The sequence below is a fragment of the Chinchilla lanigera genome, unplaced genomic scaffold (assembly GCF_000276665.1).
Source record: "Chinchilla lanigera isolate Chin_1 unplaced genomic scaffold, ChiLan1.0 scaffold00020, whole genome shotgun sequence".
In the NCBI taxonomy this organism is placed as follows: Eukaryota; Metazoa; Chordata; class Mammalia; order Rodentia; family Chinchillidae; genus Chinchilla; species Chinchilla lanigera.
In genome coordinates this window covers 11,990,831-12,015,325 of record NW_004955421.1, presented here as the reverse complement: position 1 = coordinate 12,015,325, position 24,495 = coordinate 11,990,831, and the positions used below count along the sequence as shown (strand labels likewise).

General features: G+C 36.8%; 1 protein-coding gene across 2 annotated transcripts in view; it reads left to right on the top strand.

Moving 5' to 3' along the window:
• Positions 1-24,495, top strand: part of Cntn6 (contactin 6) — a 314,084-nt gene that overhangs the window by 96,028 nt on the left and 193,561 nt on the right. The gene's annotated exons all lie outside the window — the stretch shown is intronic.

Below are 24,495 nucleotides of genomic sequence, written 5' to 3'. Positions count from 1 at the left end.
TTCTGCAGGGTCCTTTGTAATTTCACTCTTTTTATTCCTAATTGTATGGATTTGAGTCTTTCCTTTTTTTTTTTTTGGATAAGGTTGGGTAAGGGCTTGTCAATTTTACTTAATCCTTCAAAGAACTAAATCTTCAAATCATGATTCTTTGTATTGTTTTTAAGTCTCCAATGCATTAATTTCTGCTCTAATCTTTAAAATTTCCTCCCTCATATGAGCTTTTGGCTTAGACTACTCTTTTCTAGAAGACTGAGGTTCACCATCAAGTTGTTTATTTTTGCTTGCTCTGTTTTCCTGATATGGGTAATCACTGCTATAAATTTCCCTCTTAGGACTGCTTTCATAAGTCCTGGTATATTGTCTCATAAGTCCTGGTATATTGCATTGTCATTACCATTTAATTGTAGAAGCTGTCTGATTCTTCTTTAATTTCATCTGTGACCCATTGGTTGTTCAGGAGGATTCTATTTAATTTCCATGTGTTTATGAAGTTCCTGAGGTTTCTTTTGCCATTGATTTCCAATTTCATTGCACTATGGCCTGATAATATGCATGAGATAATTTCGATTCCTTTGCACTTACTTAAGCATGCTCTATGGGATAGCATCTGTTCTGTTTAGGAGACCATCCTGTTTACAGCTGAAAAGAATTTGTATTCTGACACTGTGAAGTGGAAAACTCTGTAGACATCAACTAAGTCCATTTGTTCAAAAGTTTGGTTCAGCTCTAATATTTCATTGTTGATTTTATCCTCTAATTGATGTGTCTTTTTGTAACAATGAGATATTGAGTTCCACCAATACAATCCTATTAGTGCTTATTTGAATTTTTAAGCTTATTAATAATTTGTTTTATATAGTTGGATGCACTTGTATTTGTTGCATATATATTTATTATTGTTATCTCTTCTTCCTAGGTTATTCCCTTTACAAGGATGTAGTATTCTTTATTGTTTCTTAATTAGTCTTTATTGTTCTTAATTAGTCTTAGCCTGAAATTCACTTTATCTGCAAACAGAATAGCAATCCCTGCTTTTATCTGCATTCCTGACACATGGAGTATTGTTTTCAGTCCTTTCATTTTCAGTCTATGAATTTTTTTTCAAGCTAAATGTATCTCTTCCATGCAATATAGTTTTATTTTGCTTCTTGGTCCATTCTGCCAGCCTGTGTCTTTTGATTGGTGAATTGAGATCATTAACATTGATCATTGTAGCTGATATGTATTGACTTATCCTTGTCCTTTTATTTTCCTGTTGTTGTCTTTCTCTATGTTTTTATCCTTCCTCTGTTTAGTTGTTTGACTTTCCTGGAGAATTCCTACTGTTGGGGTTCATGAACCTGTTGTCACTGTTATCTCTTTCTAGAATGTTCTTCAACACATTTTTGAGTGCTGGTTTGGGGATCATAAATTTCCTCAGATGTTCTTTGTCATGGAAATATATTATTTCTCCACCAGTTTTGAAAGATAGTTTTGCAGCATACACCAGTATGGGATGAAGGTTGTTTTCCTTTAGAACTTGAAATAGCACATTCCAAGCTCTCCTTGACTTGAAGGTTGGTGCTGAGAAGTCAGCTCTTATTCTGATGGGCTTTCTCTATAAGTGATTTGCTTCATTTTCCTAAAATCCTTTAACATCCTATTTTTATGTTGAATTTCTGGACCACTGACTATGATATGGCTAGCTTAGATTTTTCTGACCATGTCTAATTGGAGTTCTATATACTTCACTTACTGTATGCCAAATTCTTTGGCTTTACCAGGGAAGTTTTCTGCCATAGTGTGTGTGAAATTTTTTTTATTTTTATATCATTTGTGCTATTTCCTGCTTTTCCATTGACTCCAATCAATCTTAAGTTATTCTTCTTTGCCTCATTTAGCAGCCACTGTATTGATTTCTCATGGTGCCTTGCCATTTTTAAGAAATATTTCTTTTCATGATCACTAATGCAATCCTGTCCTCTGTATCTGAGATCCTGTCCTCACATTGGCTTAATCTGCTGTGGTTAATTTCAATGGAATTTTTATTCTCCTAGATCTCTGCTGGAATCTGTCTTATGGGTTCCATTTCTTTCCAATGCTGAGCATTCATAGCTTCCATAATTTTCTTAAGCTCCTTTATATTTTTATCTATATCTGCTCTAGAGTCACTAAGCATGGTTTTTATTGTGGACACCATCTCTGCAGTTATCTGAGAAATTATTTCTGATATGCTTTTTTTTTCTCCAAAAACTCATTCAATTGCTTTGTTGTTACCCTTTCAGAGAGGTAATATGGATGGCTTTCAGACTGTTGCACCTCATTATCCCCTGGATTTGCCATTGATGAACTGTGTCTGGAGTTTCATCTTGTTTAAGTGTCTTCTCATTTTCTTTTCTTAGTTTAATTCCTAGGATGATGCTTATAAATTGTCTATGATGAGTTTCTTTGTTGCCAAAATTTAGAACACATAGGAAATGACTATTTCTCTGAGGTATCTTCTAGGTATAGCTGTTTTTTGTGTGTTTTGAGTAAATTCTATCTTTCCAATTTGTTGGGTATGAGAAGTTGCTGCCTATTTGCCTTGCTCCTGGTTCTTTGGTTCTGTGCCACAGTATTTTCTGTGACCCTTAGTCAGTCTCAGTCTTGGAATGCAAGGGTTAACAGCTCTTTAGAACAGTTATGTCACTTTTGCCTATAGTTGTACCATCAACAATGATGATAGAATCAAACACAGCCGAGAAAAGGACAAACTGAACTAACCATTAATTTGCCATATTTATCCATATGAACTAGATTTATGGTTATATAACAAAATCTAAAACATATCATAAAATTATATGCAATATGTAAATCTTTAATATGTCAATTTTGTTCTCACACTTTAAAATTGAAAATGGGTTGGGGAGAAAATAGAAGTGGAAGAAGAGGAAAGATTAGAAGTAAGGCTGCAGGACAAAGGGGGATCACTCTAACCTTGGGAAACCGGTAGAAAAGACTGGAGTGAAAGAAAAAGGAGCTGAAAAGAAGAACAGAAAAGAAACACAACCACAAAGAGGCTAGAAACAATGGTCACACTCACATAAAGATAAAATCAAACAATAAAGGAGAAAAAATAAAACAACACAAAAAAATAAAATCAAAACCACCACCACAACAAAAAACAAATACGAGGAGGAAAAGAAAACAAAAGTCCACTTCCAGGTATATCTCTGTCCTTGGTAGGTAACTTGTGGGGACAGTGTCCCATTCTGTTGGTTTATCCCAACCATCCAGTGGGGATGGTAGTGGTGTAGCGGATAATCTCAGCAAGTCTGTACTTTCTGGCTAAACCAGATTCATTTGGCCTGTAACCATCAGTACACCCTCTGTGTGATGAAGCCAGCAGCCACTCTGAGTTCTGCACTCATCCAGCCCCTTTCCAACATGGCTCTCAGCCAATTGATCTCTTGCAAGTGATGACTGAGCCCTCAGCACTCACCACCAGCTAGTGTAGTCCTTCCTATCCACTGCTCCCCTCCACTGCTGGATCTTTCTATAGAGGCCACTGGGGTCACCAGCAGTCACTGTGTGTCCACAGGTTTGAACTGTTCCTCCCTCACAGTGCATTCCATCTCAGAAAGAAAGTGATGCTGGATACCTCATTCTTCTGCATTGAGGTTTCTCTCATCACTCTCATTGTGGTCTTCAATTCATGCTTCAAAACCTTTCCATGTCCAAGGGACCCACTTCCCTCCTTCTTGTCTTCCTTGTACTACTATATTCCATCATCTGGATGGCAACTCTCAGAGAGACTCTTTCTCTTCTGCTTGGCATTCTGCTATCTTAATGCTCCTTCCAAGCAATAATTTCAACACGTTTGAATTTTCAAAACTTGACGATGCAATAGTGTTTTAAAAGTACATATTGTAATTGCATTAAAAAGTTAAAAGGTCACTGGGTACAAGGAATTACCCACTTCATTGTATATTTCATTTTTATATTCACTGATGACTGGATTTGGATAAAAAATATAAATGGCAAGCTTTAAAAAATCCTTCCTATTTCAACATACTCAACAATAAAAAAAATGAAAAATAACAGTACAATATTAAAAATGAATGCTGTCAATGACCAAGATAATTAGCAGCCTGAAATGAACAGAAAACTCTCAATTTAAATATAAATGGAACATTAAGTGGTGTTCTGGAGATCAGTAGGCTTCCTCCCAAGCCTACGCTGAATCATATGACCTGAAACTGTTATCACTGCTGTTCTACTACAAATCTTCCAATTTACTTTCCTTTATTGGCCCAATTCCCAGGTGTTTAGGGCTGGTTCTTTGTCTGTGCTGATGTGTGATTTCTTATTCATCTAAACTAGCTTTGAGCTATTTCATTTGAATGGTATCACAAATTAGCGTGGTTCTCATCTTGGACTGGCAGCTGTCCACATGTTATATGAGAAGAGGCTACAAGAAGCATCAGTTGAAGAAAAACTCAGAACGGTTTGGTTACTTTTCCTCCAGGCTTTTCTGTAGTAAATACATTTGACCAGAAATTACTACACACACTCAATAACTTCAGAATGGCTGTGTCACAGAACTTTATATATTTTAGTATCAAAATAAGCAAAATATTTGAATTATAATCTCTTATGAACAACCCATACCTCACATTCTATTTCCCTTCAGAAGATTGTTTGTGGGATCATTCTTTTGTGTAAAGGTATGTGTACTCACAAACATGGCAGCTAACCTACAAGTTCTTTAAAGTTACTGCATCTCCTATCATTTTCTGAATCCTTGGAGAGGCTACCACATTTACCTGTATCTGCTGGGCATACTTCTAATTTGTTCAAGGAATAGTTATATAAAATCATGCAAATAATGATTTCGGACAGCTGGAAAATTCAAATTATTCAAACCTAGTCTAGTAATACGTTGCCTCCTTCACCAGAATGACGATTCATTAATAGTGAATAATATATTTAGTACTAACTACAATGAGTAACTTTTGGGCTTACATCTGAACTCAATGGGAAAGAACTGAGTGATTGAACAGTAGTGTTGACTTAGGCCAAGGAAAAGCATGCTACTATGTTTTGATACCATGTTACCACCCGGGTTTGCTCCATCCCTAATTTTACAAGCAAAAGTTATAGTCACACAGTTTCCATTACTGTTCTAATCACAGGAAATTCATCACACCCACAACTTACAGGAAAGTTTAGCCTGGCTCTCAGTTTTGGAGTATTCAATCTACTCTCAGCTGGCTGCAAAGCAGAAGCTGCATGACGGAAATGTATGGTAAAGGAACAATACTCATCACATGACACCTCGAAGAATTATTTTTTTGTTTGTTTTTTGGTACAGGGAATAGAACTCAGGACCTCACATTTGCTAGGCAGGCACTGTGCCACTGAACTAAATCCCTGATGAAGAATTTGTAATCATATTTCTAATAGGAAAAAAAATCTAAAATGTAAGGAAAAAGAAGATGGCCTAGGAAATATTCCTCCTAGAGTGCTCTTGAGGGAGGAAGACATGAACTAACCATAGAACATGCTCTTAACCATCCAGCATTCACCTTTGGCCAGTTTTGTTTGACACTTGATTGACTACCAAGGGAGTCCCTTCTTTTGCCTCACCTCTCAGTCTGTTGGATCAGTGTTCCTGGTGCAATTTGTTACCCAGCTGGTAGGTACTTATTATACAAGTGAAAAATCTGTCACTCATATCTTATGTTTTCATTTCTTTTCTTTAGTATTTTTTTAATATATGTTACTTCTACTTCATTATTTTCAATCACCTCAGACCGTGGTTATTGACATGTACATGAGTTGTGAAAAAGAAAATTGTCATTTGTGACAGAGTAAGAAATACACATAATGTCTGCTTCTACTTCTAAGTCTTTGCATTTTCCTGAGTGATAAGGGTACTATGATTATATTTTCCTCTAATCTTTGTTTTTTGTTTACTTGTTTGGTTGGTTTTTACGGGGATAGCACCATCTATGGAGAAACATCAAGATGATTTTGATTCAGATTCCTGACCTAGAGCTCCTAAATTCCTTGGAATTGTCTGGGCCATAAAAATGTTTCTTTGTTTTAATGAAGTTACTTTTGATGATCTCCTAGAAAGCTTTGGGATGATGTATGGTCAATAGGAAAGCCAAGCCATGATTAAAAGCTTATAACAGTCATCCTCACTTTGTGTACTTTGGAGACTGAAGAGGTGTTGAATATTGAATTAATAATCAATCATACCTGTGCAATGAATTTTCCATAAAGATCGAACTATGATGCTCAGAATGCTTCTCAGTTGTGAATGCATGATTGATCGGGGCAAGTGGTGCACCTGAACTCCATAAGAAAAGAAGCTCCTGTGCTTGGGGCTTTTCTGGATGTCACCCTATGTGGATCTCCATCTGTCTATGAATTGCACCCATTATAATAAACCCATAAGTGTAACTATTTACTTGGCTTTTATGGCCTATTATAGAGAATTATCCAACCTGAAAAGGGGCTGGTGGGAACCTCTGACTTGCAACCAAGGTGAATGAATCTGTGGACACCCTTGCAACTGGCATTTGAAGTGGGTGTAAGTCTTAAGGGACAGAGTTCTTAAAATGCAGGGTTTAACTTCATGCAGATTCAGAACTGAATTAAACTGAGAATTAGAGAATTCTTTCATGGGAAAAATCCACATTCATGGATTAAAAAATTTATGAGTAGAGAACATTTTACAGAAAATCATGATTTTTGAAAAAGTAACTCTCATTTAAGATTCATATCCTGACAACAACTGGCAATCAGAGCATGGCTTTGATTTCTCTGCTAGTGTAATGGGATGCACTAGTAATAGTCAGTCAGGATCTGAAATAGCTTTTCTGTCTACAATGTCATTTTGATCCTTTTTAAAAATGTTTTAAAGAGAAAAAATAATAACAGAGAATTTCAAAACAAGGTAATACAGATTAACAACAGTGAATATACTGTGTATTGCTGTCTTCCAATAGTTGCTTAGATTACAAGATATTGACATGTGTGGTACATGGAAAACTGGTGGTCAACTTGTAAATCCCAGCTGAACTGAACCAGTACGGTGTTGGGTGTGGAAGGCCCACCTGAGGATTGTTGCTGGCAGCATAAGAGGTAGACCTGGAGAGGAAGAATTTAGGAGCTGTTAGGAGCTGTTTGTTCTCTTGGAGCTGCTGATTCTCTTGGAGGACCTTGCCATGCTGGCTTTGCTGATTAACTTGGCTGTTCTCATTGTCAGAGAGCTCAGGACCTTCTTGTCTCTGGAAATGGCTGTGGTTCATTTTGGGGGAGATCTGGTCCTTACTTTGAGTATCACTTCTTGGCTCCAGAAGGGAAGATGTTACACTGTTCAATGTCCTGGAGAAGCTTTTGCACTGGCTTTCCTGATATTCACTCAGCTGCTACCTTCATCAGAGGAGCTTGGAACCTCCCTGTCAGTGAGGATGGCTGTTTTCAGGGTAGCTCTTTTCAGGGGAACTCTGGTTTTTACTTTGAGCATGGCTTCCTGACTCCAGTGCAGATCCCTCTGCTTGCTAGCACAGATCCTTCATCCCGTTGGCACAGACTTTCTAGCTATCACCATTGACCATTGGTCCTTCCCAGCACATATCTGTGAAATAGGCCTGCATCAGACATTGTTGTGAGTTCTTGGCCTGCAGGTGGACTTGTGGGAGGCATTGTTATGGCCTCTAGATCTTTAGCTGGACTCATACAGGATATTGTCATGGGATCCAGGCCCTCAGCTGGATTCTTTGGTCTTTAGTGTGTAGACAGATTTTCTGTACTCTCTTTGTTTATGACTGATTGGGTGACTATTACAGAATAATCTCATAAACTATGTGTCCTGTATTGTATTGTTTTCCCTTGTAAACCCTAAACTACAATACCATGCATAATTGATCAGAACATACAAGCACAAATTGCTTTTTCAATGAAATAAAAGAAGTCAGTTACATAACTATCTTATGTATATCTCTTTTTTTTCTCTCCTTTATATCATCTCTTATTGGTCTTCTTAGAAGTCTTCTAATTTTCTAAGAGAAGACCTAATATTATTAAAAGGAACAATTAATGTTTAAAATTTTTCATATTTTGACCAATTATCCATGCTTATATCAGTAATCTGAGCAACTGATTTGAATACAATATGCAATAGAACAACCATTGATGACTTCTCACCATTTTGTCTAGTGAAACTGTATTGTCTCTAATGAAGATTTGAACAATCTTCTATTCTTACATCTGGTAATCTGAACAACATAGTTGAAGATAACAATATGTAATATAACAACCACTGTTAATTCCTATAATTTTGTTTTGAAACCCTGTATCATTTTTAATGTTCTTACTTTGTTTTGTTTATGTCTGTGATGTTGGTATGTTTCTATTGCACTTTTTTTTACTACTTTCTTTAAAATAAAAAAAGAATAAGAAATTATTTGTGGAATAGTACCTAGAATCTTTACATGGTGAGAAGGTCTTCCTTCTTTTTCCAGGAGTACCACCAATTTCTACTTTACTGAACTGTTTATGCTTTGCCAAGGGAGCACACTTTTAATTTCTTGACATCTATTTTACTTTCTAGTGTCTAGTTTTAGAATTACTTCACTTACTATGTATGTCTCTTTGGCAGACTATTACTAATCTTTGAAATATTATACAGATTTTTTTTTCCAGGAAACTTTTATCTATCTGGTATTCTGACTTTAGGAAAGCGGTGCCTACACATTCATGCTTCAGCCACTGCAACACTGGTAGTCAAATATGCTTTGTTTGCTCCATCTATTTTTCCATTCTACAGAGAACCACCTTCATAGTAGTTTTTGAAGAAATCTTTTGTAAATCCAAAATTATTCATAAGGAATCATAAATCTACACATGCCACTGTGTCTTATGTGTGCATCACTTAAGTGGATATCAATGACAATGGTATACATATATATGCACTCACATGCACATATACTATCATGCTCCACTTGTTGTTAGCAATATGTTCCAAGAAATGAGAAATTCAGTGATTTAATCACTATGTGATCAGTATTGAACATACTGACACAAATTCAAATGGTCAGTCATTATTGTGATCTCAATGCTATCAAAAGCTGCAGTAAACATGGAGATAAACTTACTCGAGATGGTGAAGGGCATGGGGAAAGGGCATGAAAAATGATTAAGATATAATATAGATACATACCAGTTCTTCAAAACAAGTGTAGTTTTTATGTATTACAAAGATATACCAATAATAGTTCTTTAAAAAGATGCAGTAAACCCAAGATATTTGAGGCTGCTAGTGGTATAACTTTGCCTAGGTTTTTTTTGTTAGTACAAATACACTCTAACCTAAGGATAAAAAGTACATTATAGTAAACACATAAGCCATTCACATAGTCATTAGTAAATATCAGGTACTGTATGTAACTGTATATGGTAGACTTTCACATGACTATTAGCACCATACATTTGTTCACACCAGCATCAAACACATGAAGAAACATTTCTTCAGACTAAGATATTAGAGCAACTACCGGGTCACTAGGTGACAGGAATTTTTCAGCTCCATTATACTATCATGGGACATCTGTTCTATATCCAGTATATCCTTGCTAAAAGATTGCAGGTGGAATGTGACTCTGTGTATTGATCAGGGTTTTCTAGTGGAACAGAACCAAAAGAATGACTATATAAAATTATAAAAGGGAATCTATTCAATTGGCTTTCAGGATAAGAGTCTGGATAGACCCACAGTGTTTTTTTCTTTTTTTCTCCCCTGCTGGAAAGCCAGCGAATCTAGTAGATCTTTAGTTCAAGCTGTAAGTCTTGGAAAAAGAGGGACTAGCCTACATGCCAGTTTCTCTGGAAACACCTCATAGACACATGTAGACAAACCCATGAATGGGTTTTATTAATTTCTCAAACATATTTTAATTCGGTCAGGTTGCTAACTAGGAGTTCACCTCTTATAACTCAAATATATGTCCTTTAACCACAGTGCCTTTCCAAATAAATTGATAATTTTGCCTAACATGATTGTGTTGGTCAGTTTTCTATCTCTGTAACAACATGCCTGAAATATCAATTTAGAGGAAGAAATATTTATTCAAATATATACATTTAAAAATTTCTATCCACTTTAGTAGGCAGTCATCCTGTTTTCAATATATCCATTATTGCTTCCTCAGCCTATCTTCCTACATGGCAACTGAATCCCTGGTATGTGACCTAATCAATCAACAATATGCAAAAGTCCAACTACATAAATATATAGCATTAAAGTCATCAAAATTACTTACTAAACATAGCTATTTCCTGCTTCTCTTTTGCAGCTTTTTGTATTATATGTATATTAATTTGCCTAACGTTGCTGAATTGACTTAAAGGTACATCATTGCCACCTTCCGGCCATATTGAGTTGTTAAAGTCCTGCAACTAAGTAAATTGATTAAATTATCCGTAGGTTGAGACAATCAGGCTCTGCTGTGCTACTATTGTAGCTAGCTTTTACATATTTAAATTTAGAAGGCATAGTGTGATGCAGCTTATCATTAAATGGCCAGCCTCCTACAGTAATTTAAGCAAACCAATATTGATTTCTTTGGACTAATATCTCTTGTTGGTAATGAATATAGACTTTGATATCAAGAGTAAGAATGTCAATGCTTAGCTCTCCCATTAGCTAGCTAAATTAACTTAAATAACTGAGTTAAACTCAGTTCTCGTATAAATTCACACTGTTCAACAATGACAAAGAAAAAAGAAATGGAATAATAGCACTGTCTTCTTGGGTTCATATGACCAATACATGTAATAAGAAACTAGGAATGCTAACACAACACATTAATTAATGTAATGCACCAATAATATATTATTGTAATAATATATTATTGTTTACCGGAATAATCATGTCCATTTTTGAGGCTACCCTATTTGAGTCTTACTTAACTTTTATTTATTACATGCCTCCTCTTCACAGAGCCATTTTAGCGTGGTACCATGAAATTTTAACATCAAATATACACTGTACATCTGTATTTTCTTTGTACATAAAAAATATTTTTTTCACTGCTCTCTGAACCTCCAGAACAAACTTTCATCTTGTGGTCAATATGAAACCTTCTGGGGAATGTATGACTTATTCTGTGCTGTCTGGCAGCATGATAATCCTGTGAATCATGCCTATTTGTCTTCTGTACTGTTAATGCTTTGATATCTAGGGCCTTTCTGTGCACAAAAAGACTGCTTTTCCAAGGGTTGGTCAGTGAGGGATAGCAAAGGGCCCCCATGAAAATATGCGTTCCAGATGAAAAGCAACCAACCCACAAACCAAACTCCAACTATCAACTTCACAGATTCTTGTGCTCTTACATAGCATCACTTTATCCTAATCATACCTGGGTTATGTTCAAGGCAACTAGAGACAACCCCTTCATTCCTGAACTTGCTGAGATGATCAGACTAGCTAATCCCAAACTGCTTTACTTTGCCTCACATGTTTTTACCTATGCCAAATTCAGTAAAAGTTCTCACTTGCACTTTATTACAGTGAAAGGATACAGATACACAGCAGCCAAGAGAAGACACTCAAAGGCCTGAGTCGGTGACAGACTCTCTCGTGGCACTTCATGCTGTCCTCTCCTTGTGGAGCTATAGGGGAAGTGCGAGGAAGAAACAGTATGCGGGAAGGCTCACAGTCAGCTTTCTCATCATTGAGACACAACACTGTACACCTACAACTTAAAGGACGAGACATTTATCTCTTGGTTTTAGTCCATGATTCATTGTCTCCAAGGCAGAAACACCATAGTGGAAGGGTGTAGCCAAGCAAAGCTGCTCAGATCATGCCAGCTAAGAAGCAGAGCAGGGCAGAAGTACCAGAAATAAACTGATGAAGGACAGTATATAGTATCCAGTGTCACATATCCATATCCTACACAGACATATCCAGGACTGCACATTACTACTGTGCTAGACATTTCTTAAACAGATGAAGTTGACAGCTCAGGATTAATGTTCACGATCCCTCCTTTGTCAACTTCATAACCAGACACCTCCCTTTAAGTCATACATAATCTAAAAGTAAAGACATTAGTACATTCACAGTTCCACCTAACAAACCACAACAATCCTATGTATTACTGAAAAGATACTAATCCTTCAAAAATCAATAGTTCAGGTCCAAGCCTCTTCTGAGACTCAAGGCAAACTCTTACTCCCGAACTTCTATAAAAACAAACAAATGAAACAAAAACAAAAAAATCCTACAATAACAGAATAGCACAACAAAAAACCAAGTCACATAATCCTAAAATGCAACGGGGTAGGGTAAATATTCCCATTCTAAAGGGAAGCATATAAGCATGGAAAAGAACTGAACCAAAGCAAAACTACAACACAGCAGAGCAAACATTAATTCCTAACATTCATTATCTGGCATCTAGGGCACTTGGTGGAAAAATGTGACTACCAAAGGGCTTCAAAGGACCTACCCCTACAACCTTGTCAGTTGTATCTCTTGGCCTTTTCTTTGGCCTGGATCCATTCATGGCCAAAAGCTTTCTTCAGCACATATTTCACATTCATGACATGTTCAACTTCCTGAGGAATCATTTTCATTCCCACAGCTTCTTGCACTACCATCTCAGAAGCTTCTTGCCTATAATTCCATGTCTTCCTTGAAATTTGGGTGAAACCTTTCTTACCCCACAATTTATGCATTAGCGGTGGTGGTAAAACTCTAATTACATTGACAGTTTCAAGGCTTGCTATCAACTGAAGTAAAATCCGCTTCTTCTTGGACCATGGATTCAGTGACCTCTGAGTGTCCATATGGCTGAGCATGGTGGAATGAATCCAGGAAAACCAGTTCTTTAGGAGGTCTTACTGAAGCAGAAGTCCTAGGCACTGTTTTCATAGGTGAAAGGTTAACACATTGTACCCATTAGCCTACAATGGGTTACATCTTCCTGATTTCTGAGATGCCCTGTGTTATGACTTGTATCTAGATGTCTCCCTAAAATCTCATGGGTCCATAGGTGGAGCTTTACAGAGATGGCTGGGTTTAGGTGTGTGAATGTGGATTAAGGGTATAATACTGAGATTAAGTGTGTGAATAATGGAAGCTCCACCCCGGTTACTGGTGGCACCAATCAATAAGCTTGTAGCTAGGATGAAATATAAAGGAAAAGCCAGTCTTCTGCTGCTTCCTGTTGCCTCCTGGATTCCATGCATGAACTATTTCTCCATTCTGATGCCCCTCTGCCAGGCCACCCTGCCTGGGAGCCAGCCAACTATGGATCGAAACCTCCACAAACTGTGAGCCAAAATAAACTTTTCCTTCTTTAACCAGCAGGTGTTGGGTATTTTATCTTAGCAGCAAGAAAAGTAAGACACCCTTAGAGCATCTTTCTTCTCTTTGTACAAAGTAATTATTTTTTGTTTTGTTTTGTTGTTTTGATTTGTTTTGTTATAGTGTTAATGCCTTTAGCAATCACCTTTGCTTTGGTACCAACTTTACCTATTGTTCTTTCCAGGTCAAAATTTATATTTTTTTCAAGTTTTTCTGCTCTACCTTTTTCCCTAAATTATCACTATAAGCCAGGCTAAAAGCATCCAGCAGTATCCATGCCACAGGATGTATATTGAACTGTCTTAAGTATTTTTCCTGGAAAATTACTTAGCTCACCACTCTTAATCTCAATCACCTATAAAGACTCAGGACATAGACAAACTGTAGAGAAATTTTCTACAAAATTCCAGTGGAGTGCTTGTTCCCAACTGAAATATCCTGAGCCTGCCTTTTATGGTCAAGATTCTTATCAGCATTCTGGTCAATGCTTACATTGACCATAATCACTTACCAGGTGCTTATGGGATTCCAAAACTTCTCTATGCTGAATCTCTAAACCTTTCCAAAGCTCTCTCACATACCAATTCCAAAAGCTTCTATACTGCATATTCAGGTAGAATATCAGCAACAGTCTCATTTCTATGATGTGATTTATCAGTGTTGTCACCTTGCACAGCACTGTGGCACCCAGCATCCACCGCTTTAAGTGGCCCTTTGTGGTTTAATTTGCTCATGGTTTCAGTCCATGATTGGCTGGCTCCAAGCAGAAATATCATGGTGGAAAGGGATGGCAGAACGACTCTTCTCAGTTCGTGGCAGCTAGGGACCAAAGCAGAATTGGCGTGACAGAGAATAATGGCTGAGCACCATATGTAGTACTCAAGATCTTGCCTTGATTACCCACCTGGACACACCCAGAAGTATGCTTCACTAATTTGCTATGCATCGCTTAATCCAGTGAAGTAAACCCATCAGAATTAAGGGGTTGACCCATCACTTTACTCTTGATGTCTATAGTTTCACTGGGATTCAGTCAAATAGACCTAGTTTGCTGCAAATATGCCTGACCTTAGTCTTCAGCCTCTTCAGTGATCAAATTGATACTGTGAGGCCCAGCCCTTCAGTTAACCTCACTGTAAGTCAAAACCCCCACCATAAATCACACTGTTGGCACTTCATATGTGGAATACTCCAAAACCCTTAGGTAAATATGGGGGTATTCCAGGAACCTAGCAGTTACTTCAAAGGCAAAATGGTAAGCATCCTTTTGAGCAAGGTTAATGATTTATAGAGTGCGTATTTAACAAATCCTCACCCATGAAATGAACAATAGACATTCCTACTATTGATTCATTGTCTTCATAGAAGAATTTCTCTTAGGGGAGTATCGTAAAAACACTGTCAAACTCTTATTATTTTATTTTCTCTTTTTTTTCTGGGTAGATACAGATTCCTCTATGTTGCTTTGTGAGAGCTATTTAGTCATTCATTATAATAAAATATAAATGATTAAAACTCATAGCCTTTGTCTTGACTTTACCCTGTTTTGCCCTCTGAATCTATCCCTTGAATGAACTTGGGTGTCCACAGACCTTTTCAGGTATATATTCATGGTCAACCCCTGGGGCTATTTTGACAGATGGTTGATCTCATTCATTATGCATTGGGTCTTATTAGTCTCACCTTTAGTATAATATTTCCACTGTTTGTAGAAATTCATCTCCATTATTTTCTATATTCTATAAATGTCCTATACTGGATATTTCAGCAGTTAAAGAAAATTTTTTTTTTCATGAAGTAGCACAAAAGCTTGCACAAAACTCAGCAGCAAGTAATTCCCTTTCTCCACACTCATCTGAAAAGGTTCTCTCTTTGTCATAAAAGGAAAAAGACACAAATGAAAGGTCAGGTTCTTATTGCCCTGTCTCATTATTGTTGATGCAAAACTCCAAGCTAATTTGCTTGTGGTTATGGAAATATCTCCTTTAACCTTGGCAACTCAATCACACACAAAAAAAATGCTTTAGAGATGGGCATTACTTAACAACAGCATTTTGCATTTGCTCAGGCTGAATATCCAAAGGCTGTGAGCTTTCTTTTTCTTTAGTGTGGTGATTTCTGCAGAAATATCTCTTAGAATATTGTGGTGAAATCCTTGAGTACACTGTCTGGTGCACAGGCAATGCATTTTGATTAGCAATAGGATTCTGCACTTGGGTGCTTGGGTAACCCTGGAGCCAGGTTATTTACAACCTCAAGAAAGTGTTTAACTGCTCTGTTAAACAGGGAGGATAGCAATATCAGTTTCTTTGTAAATCTATGAAAAGGAAAGAGTTTTGTTCAATTTTTGTGTTTATTTTCTTTTGTTCACTGCTATAGTCTCTGCTTGTAAAAGTAACTTGAGCAAAGGAAGCAACTAATTTGTTAAAGGAATAAAAGGATGTGATGAGGCCTAACTGCTATTATGGGTGCAAAGCTCGTAGCTCACACATATTATAGGCACTCAGAAAACATTCTTTTTAAAAACTTTGACTAAAATAAACCTAAAATAAACCTTTATATACAGAAAAAGCCTTGGGGATAAGTCTACAGGAAGTTTATTCATTATGTTTTTAAAAAATAGTGTTTGTGTTTCCCATTTATTTATTGATTTATCAAATATGCATCAAGTAATCTTAACATATCATGCACTTCTTGCAAGTCCTAGAAATTTAAAGGTAAACAAAAATATCCAAAAATAAAGTCCATACATCCATATAATGTTCCATCCTAGTGTAGGTCTGAATTCTCTTATGTATATCAATTATAGGGAGCTGAGGGGAAGGAAACCTATAAGACAGTGAAGTAAACAAGTATTCAGGTTATTATTTTTACTATTACGACTTTACCATTTCTGTATCTATGGCTTCTCTAAGTTCTTCAGATACAGTGCAGTTTTCCTGGAGGGAAGGGATTACTGTCTTCCTCCTTGCCTATGTCTGCCTCGGAGAATTTCTTAAACACTAGTTTGAGGTTAAAGATATAATTGGCTCTTAGTTATTTTGGTGCCATTGTTCACTGACACACATTTTGGCTTCATCATTCAGCCTTCCGAACAGCCAGGTTTTTGTTTCTGATTAATCTTTAACAGGTCATTGAGGATCCTGAAGCAGCTCCTGGTTAATTAGACCATTTTGTCTCATGCCTTTTCTGGATGTAATAATGATCCAAGCACAACTCTAAAACCTTCCTAATCAGCTTTTGTGATTTGCTAGGGTTATCATTCAAACTGTTAAAGTCAAATTGTGGGAGTTGATGAGTGAGAGGGAATTTTTAGCTCCATATCAATTATACTCATTCAGTGAAGTTTAAGGTGCTCACAAAATAAAAAGGAAAACAAACAGCAGCAACTGCACTCCTTAGCCATGTGAGTTGAAGGTAAATATTACAGTGTGGGTGATAAAAGAGAGAGATGTGTACCTCATGATGAAGTCCACATCACAATGAAGAGTGAGGCTTCTCATTTTACTGTCTGTGGGAGCATGACTGGGTCATACCTCTGCATCTCTGGCTTCTTGGTTGTTCAACAGAAATAATGTTTACATTTGCAGTATTGTTGAAAGAATTAAGTCACATCAATCTTGTGCAAACCAATTTGCTATTTTATGTTGTCAATTAGTTGCAGTTTTTGCCACTAGGGCACCTTTTCATCATCTAAACTTTTACCATCTAAAATGAAATTTTGAGGACTGAGATATAGCTCAGTGGCATAATGCCTGCCTGGCAAGGGTGAGGTCATGAGTTTGATTCCCGGTACCACCAAAATAAATAAATAAAAGAAATGTTCATTCATCCAGTATAGATAGATATACCTAACATAGATATGTTATACATTAACATACATTACTTAATATGTATTTATATATTATACACAGTAGACTAGTATATATACCTATTGACTATACATCAGATATACATTTAAGTAATGGAATACTACATATAAATATATTCATATGCATGTATAAGTATAAAATAAGATACTACTTCATTGGTGAAAAATTCCATTAAATATGTCTCAGTAAAAGCTTTTTTCCCTTTGCTTTGCTCACATTTGCTGGTATTTTAAGGAGAGAGGAAAGAACTGAAACAGGAAGAAGCAATGAGAGGCAACACTTATTACTACATACTCTGATAAATGTTTACTTATGACTACAACGGAAGTCCTCATTTCTTCTGTTATCAGTTATGTTTCTGTTAATAAAGTTCTTGATACTTGTGAATCATTGGTGCTTGTGAAGAGTTGGTAAAACAGTTAAAATTTTATGCTACAGTCAACAAAAAACACCCAACAAAATAACTAATAGCCAACAGTAATATTTGTTAAAGTGAAGTTGTTCTCTCTGTTAGATTTGAAACCAACATGGAAAAGTTAGATAAAGATCCACATTTATATAGATAAAGGGCTGAATGCAATCTTATCATTTCTGTGTTTAGGAAAACAAAAAGCCAGCATATATTTTTAATCAACCCTTTTGGAGAGCTGCACGGAGTAAGGATTGCATGAGTATTGATTTTCAAATCACACATGTTGGCCGAGGGGCCCTCTGTGATACCTCCAAAACAACAATAGAAACAAGTAAGGTCAAAGTATCAAAAGATGCCTGGGGCATTTGCATCTTTTGCAGTCTGGTAGACAAATAAACAACAAAGTAGTTTAGCCCTAAGTCTTAGTTGTCTTTGATCTGGAGACTGCTTCAACTTCAATTAACTTTCAACTTCTTTGAATATAAGCTTGGAAACTTCTACTCCCTAGATGCTCTTGGGTATGAAATTTAGAAGTGTTTTTGAAATTCCAAATGTGAACCCATGTGCAAGATATGTCTCCAGCTTCCCAAAATACACAAGGTTTGTCCCTTTTTCTTTAAGGTGACTAAAAGTAGCTATGTGGTATCACTTCTTGGTCTCTATCTGCATATCTCCTCAAATCTTACCTAGAACTATGTGAATTCTCCAAATGCTCCCTGATTTCTTTCAGTTTATCCTTGCTGTTTACATAAGAATTCCTCCATTCCTACTCCTTTTTGTATTAATATATGGCTTCCAATATTAGTGTTTTAATCATTGCAGATTTGTGTACACAGTAACGGAATTCACTGTGGTGTTTTCATACATGCATGTAACACATATTGACCAGCTCTACCTTCCATAACCCTCTTTTACCCTTCTTTGACCTCTGCCACAGATCCCTTCCTTCTCTGTAATAGTCTCCCTCCTGCTTCCACATTCTTTTTCCACTATGTAGCTGCATATGAGAGAACATATGTAATACTTGTCTTTCTGAGTCTAGCTTACTTCACTTTTATGATACTCAGTTCTATCCATTTCTTGTGAGTGACATGATTTCTCTCTTCATTACGGCTGAACTATTCTCTGCTCTGTGTGTATAACATATTTTTCTTTCTCCATTTGTGTTGGTAAGTACATACAATGATTCACTAACTTGTGAGTTTTGCTGCCAGACATATGTGTATGTAGATGACTCTGTAGTATGCTGCCTTTAATTGCTTCTTGTATATAACGCATTTTCCTAATGGATTTGTTGAACATTTTTTCATATAATTCTTGGTCATCTGTATTTCTCAAAAGAGGTTCAATGTAGTTGTAGGATTGTTTGGAGATTTTTGATGCTGTCCTTTTGAGTTTTTATATAGTCCTGATACTAATCCTCTGTAGGGAGAGGAGCTGGCAAATATTTTCTATCATTCTCTTCACTCTGTTAACAATTTCCTTTGCTGTGCTGAAGGGTTTTAATTGAATACTGTCTAGTTTGTCTGTATTTTCCATTATATCTTGAACTATTCAAATGCTATTCCAAGAGCTTTTGACTATGCCTATATGTTGAAGTGTTTCCTCTTTTTTTTTTTTTCCCCAGTTTTAAAGATTCAGGTCTTATATTTAAGGCTTTGATCCTTTTGAGTTTGATTTTTCTATATGGTGAGAGAATGATCTAGTTTCAGTCTGCTACTTAAGGGTGCCTCTTTTCTCAGCACCACTTATAAAAGAGGCTGTGATTTTTTCATGGCATTTTTGACACCTTTGTCAAAAGATAAATGGATAGAAGTCAGGTAATGGGGCACACCTGTAATCCCAGAATTTAGGAAGCTCAGGCTGGATTTCTGGGCATTTGAGGCCAGCCTATGCTACATAGTGAGGTCCAGGCCAGCTTGAACAATGGATGGAAACATTGTTCCCAAAACAAAACAAAACAAAACCAACTCAAGCCAAGCCAAGCCAAGCCAAGCTAAGTCAAGCCAAGCCAAGCCAAGCCAAAGCAGACCAGATCAGACCAGACTAGACCAGACCAGACCAGACCAGACCAGACCAAACCAATCCAAACCAAATCAAGCCAAACCAAGCCAAACCAGATGACCATAGCTGTGTGAGTTTATTCCCATGTCCTTTATTCTGCTCTTCTGGTCTACATATCTCTATGTGTGTTTTTACTGTGCCATGATATATATGTTTTCATGGCTCTATAGTATATTTTGAAATTAGGTATTGAGATATCCGAGCCTTGGTCTTTTAGCTCAGTATTCTAGGTATTTGTGCTTCAATATGAATTTTAGAATTTTTTTCTAGTTCTGTGAAAAATGTCCTTGGAATATTAATGGGGATTGTGTTGAATCTGTAGATTGTTTTCAGTAATGTGTCCATTTTCAAAAATAGTAATTCTATAAATCCATGAACATAGGCAATCTTTCCATCTTCTAGTGTCTTCTTTGATTTCTCTTTTCACTGTTCTGAATTTTTCCCTGTAGAAGTCTTTTATTTCCTTGATTAGAATTATTTCTAGTTTTTGTTTATTTAAATCTGGATTTTTCTTTCTTTCCCTCCTTTTTTGGAAGCGATTTGGACTGGAATTGATTTCCTGATTTATTTCTCAGGTTCATTATTGCTATATACAAAAACTAGTGATTGTCTATGTTGATTTTTTAATTGTTACTTTGCTAAATTTGTTTATCAGATTTTAAAGTCTTCTGATGGATTTTTGGGGGGAGTTTCTAGGCATGGGGATAGGATCTTATTATCTGCAAATAAAGATAACTTTACTGCTTTCTTGTTTGTACCTCTTTTATTTATTTATTTATTTATTTATTTATTTATTTTTGGGCCTAATTGCTCTGGCTGAGATTTCTAGTATTATATTTAAAAAGGGATGTAAGAGTAGATATCTTTGTTTTTTTCTGATTTTTAAGGTAAATGCTTTCAGTTTTAATTTATTCAGTATAATGGTAGTTGCAATTTTGTTGTATATTACCTTTAATATCTTGAGATAAGAAACTTCAATATTATCTTGCAAGAATGTTGAATTTGGTTAAAGATTTTCTCTCAGTCCTTAGAGATGATCATGTAAATTTATTCTTGATTCTATTTACATGGGATGTTTACTTATTGGCATATGTTGAGTCATTCTTGTATCCCTAAAATGAAACCACTTGATCATGATGTGCAATTGTTTTAATGTGCTGTTTATTGTGGTTTGCAGATAGTTTTACTGAGGATTTTTCATCTTTGTTCACCATAGGTATTAATGTACAGAGGTATCTCAATTCACAAACTTAACTTGTTCTACAATTCGGGTCATGAAACAATTTTGGTTGCAAACTGAATCTAATTTTCCCATAAGGTTCAATGTAAATAAGGTTACACTATTTGGAATCACGTGTATTTTTTTAACCACAAAGTTACAGTACAATATAGTATGATGAGAGAGAATACAAACCTTACCTGAGGCACCTTCTTACATGGAAGGTAGGAGGGTAAATGGGGAGGAAGCTTTTGTTAGGACCGAGAGTTCTCCTCCATAAGGACATGCAGGAGGAGACCTCCTTCAGAGGTTTCCTCTCTTCTTTGTCTCTTAGCTGCAGGGTCAATTTTGACAAAAAAAAAAAACAAAAAAACTGTCTAATATGACTTGTTTTTTCCTATGCTGCATAACCCTGTAGAAAAGAGAGACCATGTTCTTCATCAGATTCAACCCTCTGCTAACTGCAGTTACGTTGGCATGGTGCATCTCAAAGAAATGCTGGCACTCGTTTCATTTTTCTGTAATGCATTTTATCACATCCCTGCTGACTTCTTCCCCGTCTTTCTCTCCCTCAGTAGATGCTCCTCAACAAGCACCTTCTGCTGTTCACTCTGGAGTTTGACAAGTTCTTCCATCATTGCCTTCTCCTTATGGTCCTCAACAAGCTCCTCTATGCCTGCACCATTGATGCTCAGACCCATAATCTTGCCGTGGACACAGTCTCCTCCACTACCTGTGCACCAGACCCTTCAAAGCCATGTTTGGTGACATATTCTGGCCATGGTTTCCTCCAGGCTGAGTTTAAGGTCTAGTATGTGACATCTTCCCAGGCTTTGTCAATGAGGTTGATGCAGTGGAGGACATTGAAATGTTTCTTGTAGAACTCTTTCAGAGGCAAGGATATCTCTTCAGTTACAACAAAATACCTAATGAAGAGTGCCTTTGTGCATAACTTCTTGAAGTTGCAGATCATTTGCAGGTTTTTATGGGCTTCAGAAGAGTTATCACATATGGGCAGTTTGACTTGAGTCATACTTAACATCCATATCACCTACCAAGGCTGCAGGGTGTGCTGGAGCACTGTCCTTCAGAATCTGAAGGCACCTTTCAGGCAACTTGTTTTATCAGAATGATATTTCTTAAGGGAGAGCATAAACATGTCATGCAGCTGCTTTCACATTGGCCCTTCATGTGTCAGGCAGTCTGACCTTGTTCACATTCTGCTCCTTGAATACACAAAGTATCTAGGAATGGTACAGCAGGAGTGGTGTAATCTTCAGATCCATGCTTGAATTTGCACACAGCAAAATGTCAATCTATCCTTCAGGGGATTATGCCCCAGCAGTTCCATTTTCTCCTGCGCAACATAGGTTCTTTCAGCATCTTCTGTCAGAAGATCCCCGTTTCAGTACAGTTGAACACTTGAGCAATGCATCGTTTTACATTCATGAATTCTGCAAATTCATTCTTTTGTTTTTGATTTTTAGGGGTGTTTTTGTTTTGTTTTTGAAATTGGGTCTCACTATGAAATACAGGTTGGCTTTCAACTCATGTCACCTCAGCTGGGCTTGCACTCACAGTGTTCCTCCTGCCTCATTCTCCCAAGTCCTGGAATGACAGGTGTGCGCCTCCAGGCCTGGTCACAAATTCCTTTTTGAAGGCTTCTGCAGTGGTCTTGTCACACGTAGAAGCTTTTCGTCTTATCACACTATGGATGCCACTTCTGCAGAATTTATCAAACCACCCTCTACTGGTTTTAAATTAACTACTTGTTGCACCTGTGAAGGGATTTTCTTATAGTAAATCACTAAGCAATTTCCTGGCTTTGCCACAGATCACAGCTTCACTAACACTAGCATCTGACAGCTGTTGCTCATTCAGCCACAGTAACCAGTTTTCTGACTTCACTCAGCAGTTGTATATTGTGATTAACATTGTTATTACTTTAGCCGCATTAGCTCCTTTGACGGCATCTTCATTCTTCAAAATAGTTGAGATGGTCAAATTCACCATGTTGTACTGTGAAGCCAGATCAGTCCCATGAAGGCCATCTTCATGCTTTTCTACAATTTCCTTTTTCAATTCAGTGGCTATGGTCTTCACAACCTTCTTCCTACCCTTCTTGTTATACACTTTCTTGTCACCTTCATTACCTCTCTGCACTTTCTTTTTACCACCATGATTGCTTTGCTCTTTTTTTGGAACCATGCTGGATTGAAAAATATTGTACAGTAAGTATGTGCTAAACACACACCTACACACACACACACACACACATACAGAGAAAAGCTTTATAGAAAGTGTGAACAGGTCAGTCTGGAATTTTGATCTCAAGTAGAAAAAGCCACAATTATGTGTCAGATTGGAGAAGAGGGCTGTGTTCATATTCATGTGGGGAAGATGGCCATGGTCATGTTGGTTACCTGATGTGAAGTTTGCTAATAGAAGCAAAATTGTTCTTTTTTTGCCTTTTAAACAGAAAAAAACAATAACAAAACAACAAAGAAAAAAACAGAACAGCACAAATAATAAAAACAACACAGAATTTCAAAACAAGATGATAGGAATTAACAATGGTTGTTATATTACACAGTTATATTCAACAAAATTTCTAAGATTACCAGATATAAAGATGCAAGATTGATCAGGTGATAACAGAGAGCAAAATTTTTCTGAAAACTTCTGTTCACAAACCAAATTGTTTATGAACAGAAGCATTGGTGAACTGAGGTGTTACTGTACAGCTTTCTATTTTTGTCCTGTCCTCATCAGGATTTTTATTAGGGTAGGACTTACTTTGTAGAATAAGGTTGAAAATATTCCTTGCCCTTCAATTTCATGAAATAATTTAGGAAACATTGATGTTGAATGTTTAAAAAGTCTGACAAAATTTAGATGGAAATTCATCTGGCCTTGGAACTTTCTCTCTTGAGAGAATTTGTATAACTATTTCAATTTTGTTGCTTGTTATTGATTTGCTTAGAATTTCTACATCCTCCAAGTACAATTCTGTGGGACCTATGTATGTCTTAGTCACTTTTCTCATTGTTGAGACAGAATATCGGGCACCCAAAGTTAAAGGAGGAAAGTTTATTTAGCCCACCATTTCTAGACTGTTCAGTCCATAGTTGGCTGGCTTCAAGGCAGTGTGGTGTGGCAGAGGGGAACTGCAGAGGAGAAACAGCCCATAGCAATCAGGCAGGTGAAAGCTCATCAAGCCCTCTTTCGGTCTCTTATACATTTTTGCAGTCTACCCACTCTAGGGCACATATAGCACTCACACTCTTATACTAGCCAGGCCTATACCAATCCAGTCAGTGGACTATTTAGTAATCACACACTCTTGATCCCAGCACCACACATTTCAGATCCAGCCAACTCTGAAGAGCCCCTGCCACCACGACTGGATGAGTCTTTGTGGGGACATCTAGAATGAAGCCATGAGATTAAGTATCTATAAAATTATCTATTTCTTTTAGATTTTACATCTGTAATGTAAGTGTTCAAAGTATGCCTTAATGATCCTCTAGATTTCATTATAATATTCTTTTTTATCTCTAATTATATTAACTTGTGTCTTCTC